Genomic DNA, 13,731 nt, shown 5'->3' with positions numbered 1-13,731 from the left:
TTCCGCGCAGCGCTTGCGCGGCCGCGGAGGCGGGGCCGGCGCGGACGGCCAATAGCCGCGGGGTGGGAGCGGGGGAGATGCCGCCTGCCCCGGCGGGCTGCCTGCCGGGGACGTTGGGGGGACGGGTGAGCACCGAGACGGGACCGATCGCCTCCTCCCTTCGACCCCGGGGTCAGCCCGGCTTTTGGGGAAGGGAGTTGAGGGTGGAGGGTGCAGGGCGGTGCGAGGAAGCAGGGGCTTCTCCAAGCTGGGGATGGACCTAAACAGCCTCGCCCGGCCCCAAAATCCCCTCGCCGTCAGCCCGAGCAGCGCATGGTTCCTGAGGAAAGTCGGCTGGGGCGGGTTGGGGGGGGGCTGCAGGGTCAAAGAGTGCACAGATCCCTCTGGGTGGCGGGGCCATCGGCTCAGCGGAGTTGTGCTCCTGCTTTGGTCCAAGGTGGGACAGCTCCCAGAAGCACTCCCGGACCTGCGTGGCAGGTGCCGGGCAGCATTTTGAAGCATGTGGGTTCACCCTCTGGATTTTAGCAGCATTAAATAAGTAAGCAATTCCTTGACGTAGACGGTAGTTTTGAAACAACGGAGTTGAAAGCACAGAGAACGTAAGGAGGTCAGACCCCTGCCCCTCCTTGCAGGATCTTGCTAGCGTTGTCTGTTGATACCATGAAATTGCACCGAGTTGCGTGGTAGCCACGCATGTCCCTTTGTGCCGTGGGGAGAGCTTCCCACAGAGCTTGTGGAAGACTCAGGGTGGCTGCTCATTCCACAACCTCTCCCATGCCAATGACCATGATGTTGCTTGTGCTAGGAAGGGCCTGAGCCTTTCTTGTGACTGTGTGTATGGCCTTGAGAGTGGCAGTGACCTTCTCCTTTCTCATCATCCTGCGTGTGGCCATGGTGATGGCTATGACCTTCTCCCTTCTCATGGCCATGCCTGTGGCCCTCGCTGTGGCAGTGACCTTCTTTCTCATGAGGGTGGCGTCCTTTTTGCTTCACGTGCTACAGAAAAGCCAAGGCAAAAAGGAAGAGTATTAGACCAGAGAGTATCCCATAACCCCCACTAATCCTCTAGCTGCTTAGAGTAAGCCCTTCCTGCCTTAATGACTTAAACGCCCGAGATAGTTTAAAGAACATAAAGCTTTTCCTAATGCCAGGGTGGGTGACATTCTCTGACGGTAGGCTGACACCTCTCCCAACCCGTCAAGAGGGAGTTTCTGAGGACAGGCTGCAGGCAGCGCCGGTGTCCCAGTGCAATGATCCCTGCTGGGTTGGGTCGCAGGGTGCTGCCCACATCCAGAGGATCCCAGGGTGCTTTTCTGCGCCTTAGCCATAGAAATGTTGCTTGCCTGGTAGGATCAGATACGCTGCAAGGAGCAGCTACAGAGTAGCTTGTATTATGTGGCCCAGCAGGAAAGTCTGAAACCTGGTATCTGTTGAAAAGATTGGCTGGCATTAATGGGATGACAAGGACATGGGTGCTATTTCCTTTTCTTTCTTCCCAATGCTAAATAATAACACTTGCAACAGTAATGATAATAATAAAGCCATGGGAGCTAAAGGATGGTGGGAATAGGCTGAATTGCAAACATCCCACTGCTTCTGACAGACAGTTGCATCTTACAGCTTTTAGTTTGGCTCAGCCCAATGTGTGAACTTCTTGTCTGTGAAGTGGCGGTGATCACACTTCCTCACTCCTACAGCTTGGCAGGTTTCCTCGGTGGTCTGCAAGGTATTTGACACATGGATTCTTTTCTTTTTAATTGCCCTTACCCAGGCACTACAGCAGGGCTTATGTTCCCAGCTAGCTGCGCAGCACTGCGCGAGGCAGTCAGTGGGGATGCCTACATCCCTCTTGGGGCTGTTGTTACATGGCCAGGGCTGGAGCGGTCGGTCAGTATGTCATGTTGGCTTTTTTTCCCTCTTCATCAGCATGGGAGCTGGCTCTTTGCCATGGCAACCCATATCTGAGACCTGCCAGCATCAGATGGGTCCAGCTGGTCCCTGGTGTCCCTCCGATGTGGAGGAAGGTGGAGGAGGGTGAGCGAGAGGGACAGGGAGAGAGATGACCAAAAAAAAAGTAGAAGGAAAGAGAAAAATGGCAAAAAAGGGAGGTGTAGGGTCAGGAATATTAAAAAAAGCCCACAGACAGTAATGGATACCTGTGGAAAAGAGAAAAAAGCTGATGAGCAGAGAAAGGGGGAGAGGGGTAAAGGAGAGGGAAAAGACATGACCAGGTGAATGGGACAAAGATGCACTGGGGGTGATGTAAGAGGTGGCCAAGGGGTGAGGCAGGTTTATGAAGCTGCTATGCTGCAAAAAACTCTCTGTCATGCGAGACCGCAATTTTCTGCTGCTGACCCTGAGAAACTTAGGCGATCCATCAACTACTCCTCTTTCATGAGAAGTATCCAAGAGCAGAAAGCCTGCTGGCTCGGGGCTTGAGCTCCCCAGGCAGGGCTTGTAAACCTCTGCTAGTAAAAGGCTTAGGTATTCACACATGGAAAAAGGTCAGAAAGCACCGATCCCAGGAGAGCCAGGGCAAACATTTCCTCTCCACCTCATGCCCGTTGTCTCCACAGGAGGCAGGGTGAGGTAGTTAGGCTGCCAAGGGGACTGCGTAACAGAGCCCCAGGAGGAGAGTTGGGTATTTTTGACACTAATTGGTCTTCGTGGCAATTGAAGACAGATTTCTTACGTCTCCTGCTTGACCTGTGAAAGAGAGAAGAGAAAAAAACTTCGCATTTAAGCTTTGATATATTTTTTACTTGAAGCATCTCTTCTCTTTGTTTTGTATAGCTTATTGCTTCTCCTAGCCCTCCTGCTCACCATCCACTTGCATTTTTTTCACAAACAAAAAGCAAAACATTGTCTCTGCAGCTCTCCTGTGTCTCAAGAGAAGTCTTGACTCAGAAGCAAATGCTACGTTTCACTTGCTGTGTGTGCAAATTCCCCCCAGTTTGGAGACTACTCCCTCTCCCACCAAAGTCAGTAACAAGGCTTCCTTTATCTTTAGGAGTACAAGACAAGCTTTAGGAGTACAAGCCGGGCATATCCTTAGGAAAGTCTAAGAAGGCAGAATAAGGCTTTAACTTGATGGGCTGGCAGACATGACCGAGAGCATTTTCCAATGGATTTGCTTTGCGCTACAGTCACAGTTCAGCGTGGCTCATTTCATGGTGCCCTATCTTAGCATGGTTACTTTCAGCACAATTCATTTTCCTTCACCGTAAATCAACATTTCCCCAAGCAGAATTTAGCTCGGTTCATGATGTCCTGACTCCCGTTAGCAGAGCTCAGCATTTCACACACCAGCCGCTGCTGGCTCAGCGAAGCCCACGCAGCAGCCAGGCAAGGCAGGGTGCTGAAGCGTGGTGATCCCAAGCTCCCACTGTTTTGCAGTCTCTTGGCTGGTTGCTAACATTTGCCATCGGCTATTTTGGCTCGGATCACTTCGGTTCATCTCCGCTGATGCTGTCACAAGACAATCCCCCCCCTGTGCTCTGCCCTTTCTGCTCTTGCTCCTGTTCCTCTTTGGATTGTCAGGAACAGGCAGCGATATGTCCATGGAGGATATCAGCTCCTGATAGCCCACTTTTGCTCCTATGCTGTGCTAGCATCGCCCTCTGAGATAATCGTATCTCTAGGACTGACATGGTGGGTCCCTGCACCTCCAGAATCCCTCTTGCTACACTGCAAATATATTCATTTAATATAAGGCCTTGACCACTTTTTAACAAGGTAGACCTACAACCTGCTGTTGAATCTTGGGCATTGGTTTTGGCATCTGTTTCTCCCTCTTGCTGCCCCAGGAGATGTTTCAGGATTTGGCCCCTTTGGAAGTACAGGCCAGGCTATTTTGTGGTTCTAACTACTAGTTAAGGAGACTACACTGGCTGGCATCCCTGAGATGGCACAGTGAGCAAAGATGGTACCTGTCCCTGGAGCTACATGTGCTCTTCTTCCAATGGCTGTCAGTCATTTTTAGTCCCTATCTGACATTTGGCTCCCTCAGAGTAGGACAGAAAGAAAAATACAGTGTCAGCAGCAGCCTGCAAAACAAAGCCAGGTCTTGGGCAAAACCCGAGAGCATCTAAGTAACAGCCAAAGGATCCCTCACCTGAATCTGTAAAGCATTGTTCAATACAGGAGGTGAACAATGAAGAAAAATAAGAATAGGGCAAAGGGAATAAAAAATGAAGCTGCTTTTATTGCAGTTGAAGACGCCTCTTTCTCAGCCCCCATGTGTGCATATGACTAACACCAAACGCTCTATGCCAAGGCAGGTCCTGTATGCAAAGAGGCTCCCGTTCATAAAAACATCACCAAGTGGTGCACGAGCACATGGCTGGACTTGAAAACGGAGAGAGCTGTGATGGTCATCCTGCTCCTCTACAACACAGACCATCATATTTTCATCAGTCACTATGTCAATAAACCTGGGAGCTGCTGCACTGGAGACACACACATGGGTGCTGCCCAGCTCTGAGCAGAGCAGCTCCCATCACACATCAGTCGCATCAGCTGCAAAGCAAGCAAAAGCTTTGCTGCTCAGCAAGTGGTGCTCTCCTGGCACCCAATCCACTTAGAGCCCTAGGGCTTTAAAATAGCCTTTTTGGTGGTTTGGTGGATACCCCCAGCACCTGGGGCAGGAAAATGAGATAGAAATATTACCTACACACTGGTACTCCTTCCCATTAGGGCAAATCCTCAGGGTTTTGCTTCCCTGATTGAAGCGATTCACAACAAGCAGCACAGGCGTGTACACACCACATGGTTATCCCCCAGCTGAGGCATTTCCACCAGCCGGTGGAGCCATGTTGCACAGTAATGCTCCAAAACAAGCCCCTGCCTTTCTGGCCAGACACCCACGTTCTGCTGCTTCTCCGCTCTGCTGTGTGTGTCTGGCTTTGCGAGGAGCCAGTGCCAGCACAGAGAAAAAACAGCAAGTCCTGCAGTCCTTCTGGCAACTGATACAAACAGACTGCTGCAAATATGGCTATGTTCATGCCATGCCATCCACATCCAAGGAGGGGGCTGGCATGGAGCGGGAGCTTCTCCTAGACCTTTGCCTGGACCTGCTGCTTGGGCTTGCACCCCCCTGCAATCAGTGCTGGGAGGGAGCGGCTGTGGTGGCCAAAATCCTGGAAGCTGGGAGTCCCTTTCTTCAAAATCTGCTTGGCTCTTCTCCCTGCACTGCAGCAGTGGAGGAGCTGCCTGTGCCCGTCAGCACACACCATCGGCCAGAAGCTGTTGTTGTCCCCAGTGCCTGTTGCCATCTAGGATATTGCCACTCTGTGGCCTCTCTGTGCTTGGGCAGTTTGAGACTGGTAGAGCAGATCTCAGTGCCATTCTAGGGGACGCATGTGCTGATCCCAAGATTTCATCCCCTTATGGGAAAAATCCAAGAATGAACAGGAAGGGTGAGCAAATGGGGCTCCCAGACTGTTTTAGGGACTTAAATGATGCCCACAAGACAATTCCTTCAAACTGAGACCATCCTTCTTGCCCACAAAACATTCATCTGGAGGATGGGTGAGTCAGCAGGATGGAGGCAGAGTGGGCTAGATCAGTCTCTGGATAGGGATGCATCTCTGCCTGTCTTGCTGCAGACAGTGCTACCCTGGGTCTCAGGAGAACCACGCTCAAAGCTGACTGCTTGCAGTGGTGACACCACCACGATGTTTTGGACAGTGCAAAATCAATCATATTACATATTTTGTGGACAGCCAAGCCCTTGGAGTCACTGTGGTCAAGGCAAGGCTGGAGATCACTGTGCAGCCCTGCTCTATGGCTGCACACACTGCTTTGGTTTGCAGCAGGTTGCTGGTTTCCAAGCAATCCGCAAAGTCTCGCAGATCTGCAGCCAGCTACGTTCAAACCCTGGCCTGTCACTGCTCACTGGAGCAATAAAATAGCAAGGGTATTTTTGCTCCTCAAAGCCAGCAACAGCGTGCCAGACACCTCCTGTGCTGGAAGATTTCCATGGGTACAGCAGCAGCAGTCCTGTGCTCTTCTGCTTCATAAACCTCCTCTTGTCTCAGCCTGTGAAACTGTTTCCTTAGCCAGAGTACAGGTCCACGGTGGGGCTGCTGCTGTGTTAGCAAATTGAGCCCCACTCGCCTTCACTGTACAGAGCTTATTTTACAGGTGAATGTACCTACCCACCTTCTGCAACTTCAAGAGGGTTTAATTTAGAGAAAGAAATGTGCTTTAGTCACAGTTTGAATGCCAAGTCCTGAGTCAGACCTGTTTATCCGAACAGCCACTTACATCTAGGCTGACACTTATGCCAAAAAGGTCAGCACTGGGTGCTTAAAGAGAAAGGCCTAGATGTGTGTTTGGTGTCCCTTATAGACCCAGTCTGATTTGCTGCTGATCTGCTGTGCTGGCAGCACAGCATGAGCTGCCGTTGCACACAGAAGGACACGTGTCTCTGCAGACATTTGCACTCAACAGAGCCCATCTTTTTCCTCCTTGCAATTCCATTTACGTGAGTCAGATGAACTGGTCCATAAGTGCCTTTTTCTGGCTTGTAGGTGCACTGATGCTGTGAATTCTTAGAAATATAACTACTGAAAAAATAAGATTTAGTGCCTATTTATTCAAAGCCATTTGTGACCACTCTGTCCTGGGATGGGCTTAGAGGAGCTGTCACCTTCCAAAATTTGCTCAAAGCTGTCTGTGCCAATAGGAAGCATCCTCCACAACATATGCATCAGTGTAAGACACAAGATTTCAAAGGGACTGAGGAATCAGGCTCACAGGGCAATTTTAATGGCCAGTTATTATTTCTGTCCATCACATGTGCCCAGGGTGTGTGCTGGAGCAGAAGGAGAGGTCCATGCAGGGCCCTTCTCTGCTTCTCAGGGTGACTGCGAGGTTCCTCCAGTGCTGGAAACCTTTGCGTGGCTGTTGACACAATACCATGGGCTGAGGAGGTACCAGACATATGGCAATTATGTTTCTGGGCACCAGTACTTTGCAAACTGAAGCAAATAAGAGATGTGATGAGTTTGCTGTGTGTTTGAAGGGGCAGGAGGCCCATGGAGACTCAATTCAGCATTGTCTTGGCAGGGAGAATGTCACTGTAGATATATTGTACCATTTTCTGTGGTGCCTTGTGCTGGCAGCACAGCCACATTTGCTCTGAAGCAGCCCATATGTTCGCACCATTTCCCAACGTGATTGACAGTGAGCCAGTTCCCTCAGAGCATCCTGAGATAGCCCAGACTAATTCATCCTTTGCACGTAAATATTCTTCTTACGAGGATTTGGGACGTAAATTCTCAGAGAAGACGCTGGGATATATCAACATACTTTGACTAACTGTGTCTGTTACAATACCTTCTTTAGCTTCAAAAAGGTTTGAAAATCATGGCTGACTTTTAGTGGAACTGAGGATTTTGCAAACAGCTTGCACAGTGTGGTCCTGCCAGGACTTGGCTGAATACTCACTCATATGAGATCAAACACTGGCAAAAACAGCCATCCCCTTTCCCAGGCTCCTGCAGTTCACGAGACCCACATTTCAAGATTGATTCTGCAACATCCACTACACCCAAGTGTCTCACAGCACACTAAAACCTAGCATTAAAATACCTACGTGTCTGGAGTATAGGAAAGGAGATCTGGCCATGATAATGTGCTGAACGGGGCAAACACCCTCTTTTTAAAACCTAAGAATAAACAAACATGTGAGACCGCTCATCTGGAAGGGGTTGAGTCTTCAGTAAAGCCCTGGCATGGTGTTAGTCCCGCTCTATATACATCCTCTGCCCATCCCAGAAACGGGAGTTTTTCCCGTGTGCTGTCAGTCATGATTCGCAGCACATATGAGGTCTGCTACAGGTGGAGAGGATGCTGTTTGCAATGTGTGACCCGTATTGCTGACACAGCCTTCAATTCTCTCAGCTCCAGGCAAGAGCAGCAAGTTAGACATTGCCTCTATAGAGACCATGAAGGAGAATACAAAGAGCCTATGGAGTTTTTGAAGTAAACCCCAGGAGATCCAAGAGACCTGAACTCTCAAAATGAATAAATCTTCACAACTCTCTTGGTATGAAGATGTGGGAGGAAGCAGGACGTGGCTGAGACTTATCATGCCACGCTGATAGAGAAGGGAGCAAGCCACAAATTTTCTGCTGTATCTATCTCATCTCTGCACACCCTGCTTTTCTCAGATTGTATCTGCCCCTGGCTCGATGCAGGTAGATTGTTGCTGAAAAGGGAGTATTGCAGGTCAGTGAGTCTCAGGCATCAAGTTTTCATTCCAGAAGGACAGGTCATTAATAAATGTGACAAGTACACTGGGAGGCACCATTTGCTGGCAAAACCTTGGGCCTCTAAGCTGGACAGTGACGCAGCTTTGCACAAAAGGGGGATTTTGATTGATGCTGAGGAACACACAGGTGAGAGACGGCACATTTCTGCTGTCTGTGGGTCTGGGCACTTTGCTCTGGAAACACAAAAAGGGCCACAGCTCCAAGATTTCAGAATACTAGTTTTTTTGAAACAGGAGATATGCTGCTGGCACAGGGCTTTTCATGTAAAAAAAGCCTCTTTTCCTGAACTGACATTTCCCAAATGGGGGAAAAAAAAAAAGTTACAAAAAATCCTCCAACTACCTGAAGTATTTTTAGATGGAGGTAGATAGGCCCTTGGAAACTTATGTCCCCTGCTTTGCATACAGCCCTTCTGTGTCAGCAGACAAAAGTGTTTGCATTGAGAATGTTTCCACAGAGCCTCTTCCAAAGGCGCGATGCTCCCCGCTGCACCCAGCTCTGGTGTCTCCCTCTGGACCTGGAGGTCCCTCCTGCCCAAGCTCACTTGCTTCGCTAGCAGTGTTGCTCGCAGGTTACAAGTGCTGCTGCCTCCCGTGGTTTTGTCTGGTAGCTCTGCAGGCTGATATGACTGTGTTATCACCACTCGGCAAACACAGCCAAGGTATCAGTTACCAGGAGACTCTCAGCCTTGCTAATCTAATTTTTCAGTAGGGAAGTTTGCCTGAGAGCTCCAGGGAGTATTTAACTGTCTGCCCTCCTGCTCCAGCCCTGTGAAGAGAGGATCGTGTTGCTCCTTGTGTTGTGGCAAGGCTTATTTCAGGGGTTCCTGCTCTCCCCTTCCTCATTTGGGTGTGTTAAGGCAGTGCTAACAGATTTAAGGACAAGAGAAAGTCTCAGCCTGTATGAGTCTGTCCATGCTGAGGAAAATAAAATCAGATGAATGACCAGTGGTGTCAGCTAGGAAGTCTTAACATGGGGAGACCTTTTTATTTTACAACCTTATTGTGTCATTCTTTATCTTGGGGAATCTAAGTTTTGCCACAACACTTTCAAAATAGGAATATCACAGTCTTGCCAAGGACGAGTTTAAATTCCAACCATAAAAGCTAGCTGGGAAAAGCTAGTGCTAGCCAGGGTAGTTTCCCTAAGATCAGTTCAGTGGCTCTAGCAGGTTTCTGGACTGTTGTGAAGGTGATGATCAAAGCTGCTGTTGGGAATAGGACCAGGTATAATGAAGGACAGAAGAACTACTCTGAAATACAACCCTAATCCTGGCTGTTGAACGTAGCACTGACAAGGTCTTCCTCTTTGCCGGGAGAAACTCCTCCTGCCTGCACAGGGCTGGTAGATCCCAGCAAAAGATCGAGACATCCCATCCTTGTGGGGCTCAGCTGCCAGCCCCATTCCCGATCGTTGTTTTAATTGCTGATCAGAGCTGAACTACTGTTAACTTTCCTCCCGTAAGCTACTTAGTGCTGCTGGCACAAGCAGTTTCCTCAGCCCTCTGAGCCTTCATTGATACAACATGGGCAGCAGCTGATCCTAGCCCAGACCCAATCCATCACATGCCCAGGGCCATCGCAACCAGAGAATTAACCATGAACAAATCCCTCAACCTGTATTCAGCTGTGAATTTGCTCTTTTTACTTCATAATAACAACCCTAACCCTACTCATACCACAAATACTAGCTTTACAACTGGATCCCACAAGATTACAGCTGGTCTGGCTCCTGCACGGTCCCCTGCAATGGGAAGGAAACTCGAGAGAGCAGAGCTGGCCGTGAACTACTGATCCCTGCCTGTGCCAGTTCATCTTAGCCCCACAGGACTTGCAGGATTCAGCAAGAACCAAGCTCTTCTGTCCCAGTGGCATCAGTGCCAGTGAGTCAGTGTCATCCAGGGATGACCCAGCTGACATTTTGGAGAGGAAATTGGCCAAAATGGCCCATTTCAGGAGTATCAGAGCCATGGGGGGATGAAAAGCAGTTGTTTGGGCTCAAGAGCAAGTGGGAGAGCAGAGGGGGATGGTTCCATCTCTCAAATTGTTGAAATGTTTCTGCTTTTTTTGATTAGAAACTGAGCTTCAGAAATGCTGAAAATATTTCAGCTGATGCTTCCAGAGAAAGGCATCTTTAAATGTTTGTTCCAAACCTTTTTCAACAAAAGGTTTAAATAACAACAGGTCAAAGGAAGGGTGTTATTTAACCAATCCCTTCCGAAGGTACTGAAGGAAACACAGTATTCCAGGGAGAAAGGAAATGGAATTTTTCCTTTTTATAAACCCAATTCTAAACCCTGTATTTTAGCTCACACGAATCCCATGTGTTTGGGCTGCACAGTGCCCCCAGCCCTGAGGAACATGCTTGGCCACACTGCAGGGACCAAGTCAGAAAGACCAACAAAATGTTCACATTCCCAATGGAGGGCCACCTCACTCAGGAGCTCACAGACACCTGAAATGGGTGCTCAGAGAAAAGTAAGAACAAGGCAAGTGCATATGGTGGCTCCCCAGGTGTTTTGCAGGGGATTTTCTGAGTGTCATGTGTCCAGTTAGGAAACCTCCCAGGAGTAATTGGTCTCCTCTTGGACCTCACTAAATGTGATATAAATTTATCACAAGCTGAGCCTCTTCAGCTTGTGCAAAGCTTGAAATAAGGCCAATGTGTCTCAAACTCTGACCATAGCTGGGAGAAGGACCAGTGTCCCTAGCTGGGTTTTAATTCACCCTCTTGAATTATGATTTCCATCCTGCTGGAGAACGGATTATTTGCAATTTCAAGAGTTTTCTGCCACTTGAGTGAAGCAGTCAGCCAGCCAGGCATAGTGCAGCAAGTGTCTGCAAGTGCTTCATGCACCTCCACCCTTACTCTCCACCCAAGTATTAATTATTGTTGAACTGGTCCTTTAATATTTAATTGCCAGCTTGACTCCCCTTTTCATCTCCTCCCTTCTCAGGCGTCTCTGTGCCTCTTGCAGGCTGGCCCTTGCACTTTCCCTGGGATTGTCATCCAAATCAGCTCTGTACCTTATCCCCTCTGCACAAGAATAGCCTGTGTCTCGGTGAGCTGAGCTCAAACCGAACCCATGCAGCATCAGTGTGATGTGACGCCGCTGGAGTTCATGAAGAGTCTTCAGTCCAGTTTAGACCCTGGAGCCAAGGTTGGTCTCTGGAGTTAATTTTCGAGTTCTGCTGGCAAAGGGAAGTTAGGTTTTAATTGAGGTTGGTGGGGATGAGAAGCATTCATGGGCCTGGAGAACAGCCGCTGAGTTTGCCACCTCTTTCTTCCTGCATCAGACTGAAAGTGGGTCATGTTGCCACTGGTGTAGCCCTAAAGCAGCCCTGTGTTGAATAATTTTTACTTTTTGTAGTTCACAAGAGGCACATGACCATGCCAACAGCCAGCTGGCTCTTGGCATGCTCATTTGCAGCTTGTGAACTACAAGTAACAGGCCACTGGGCTGCCCAGGTCCTCCTAGACCTGGGCTGAAGCCATGGGCTGGAATGGGGAACCTCCCTTGGCCCCTGCTGATGACAGCTTTCACCCAGGGCAAACCAGTTGCTGTCTGCAGCTCTCCATGCTTTCCTCAAGGACTACATTTCCATAAAAGATGAAAAGAACCTGCCTGACTGGCTGTCCCAGCCACTTTCCACAGCCTAGCACCCTTCCCAAGGCTGGGTCGTGTGTCCTACATCTGAAGGCTGGGGTAGCAAATGGGGTCAGGAAACCTGCATTTGGCTCTGCTGTGCGTGTCTGGAAGTGGGAAGAACTAAGAGGACAAATCGTCTTATCATTCGCTCAGCCTATAACTATTTCAGATGCCCTACACTAGAATTACAAGTTTTTCAGGAGCAGAAAATGTCAGGTGAGGTGATGAGATCATGAGTTATTCAAGGTGGCATTAAATGGGGGTAGGCACAGATCTCCCCCACGGGACTTGGGGCAAGAACCTGCAGGCTGGGATGATGCGCAGGGAGGAGGAAAAGAGGGGACAAACTTGTCCTCCAACAGGAACAGGGCGTCTCTGCACATCCTGAGAAGTTTCTGTGCTGGTGCTATGATTGGTATCGCTACGGGAAGTACCAACAGGCAGCTATATTTTAAGCTGGACCAAGCTGCCATTACATCTTTTAACTAGCTTTGGTAGTTTTCATTTTAATTGTATATTGATACATTTAAAAATGAATGTCTCAGCAGTCCTTTGATCCCTATGAGTCTCTCCAGCTAAAGCCCATTTAAGGTTTCTGGCTGGTCCCTCCTCCCAGTCTAGGGAATATGCTGACCTTTCTCCTGGCTGACTGGAGGAAACGCCTCAGACACCTTTTTATCCTGCAGTTGCAGCTGGCCGAAGGACCAGAGCGGGTGGTAAGCAAGGGATGCAAAGGAGGAGTTTGCTCATTGAGGGGAAGTTTGCTCTCTGGTTGGTACAAAAGATGCTTCCAGGCCGCCGGGAAACTCTTCTTTGATATACTGCATGTTCCCATCCCTCCCTCTATCCAACAGGCCTGGAGAGGAGTTTCTAGTTCTGCTCAGGAGCCTTGGGCAGCATGATCTGTGAGCTCATTACTGCATATGGCAGTATGAAGTAGCGCCTCTGAAACTCAGCCATGCAGCTTATCTGCAGTCCTGATACACAATATAAAACCAGCCTCCCAAAACAGCCAGGCTTCAAGCTCCTTGTACAGTGGGCTTTTTGGCAGCTGGCTCCCAGGTTCTCCCAGCAGTTACTGAGTGCCATCTGTTGACTAAATAGCGGTCATGCAAAAAATGGAGAGAAGCCAAGATGAAGATATGTGAAGTGCACTTGGGAAAAGTGGCAGCATGGGACTGAGTGGCTTTGGAGGAGTTTCACAGAGTGCAAAAGGAAAAGGAAGGAGGGTTTCAAGCCAAGGCAGTTCCTGCTATTGGAAGGGCTGATGAAGGGATGCCAGGAATGCTTCTCGGGGCAGTTAGGTTTGGGTTTATTGAGGAATCGGATTCTTTCCTTCAGCCTTTGTGTAAGGCAGACAGACAGAGAAGAAACAAATAGTCTTACTGTCAAAATGTGGGGCACTACTTTCTGCAAGCTGCTGAATGCTGTCTTGGAGAGGGGAGATTGTAGACTCCTGTCAGAGATGGTTCTTTGTGCTGAAACTGAAAGGGAGAGGTGTTGCAGCACACAGCTAGAGAAAGGGACTATTTCACCATCATGAGTGCAAAATGGACAGGTCATTGCCCTGATTTCCTTCCTTTGTCCCAGAAAAAACTCCAGCAAACTTTGTCCTGAGTGGAGAGCAGCGGCTCCAAGTAGGCAGCTGGAGGCTGTGCCTAAGGGAGGTCAGCCTAGCCTCTGTGTAGCACAGCCCCAGTACGGCAATGCAGCTAAAATCCCCTTATGCCCTCTTGATTCCTCCAGCTTTCAGGCTTTCCTGAAGGCAAGCTGCTGCCCACTCCAAGGAATGCTCCTTCAGGG

Source organism: Haliaeetus leucocephalus, unplaced genomic scaffold (genome assembly GCF_000737465.1).
Source record: "Haliaeetus leucocephalus isolate CR32 unplaced genomic scaffold, Haliaeetus_leucocephalus-4.0 Scaffold177, whole genome shotgun sequence".
Lineage (NCBI taxonomy): Eukaryota > Metazoa > Chordata > Aves > Accipitriformes > Accipitridae > Haliaeetus > Haliaeetus leucocephalus.
This window is presented reverse-complemented; position numbering follows the sequence as displayed.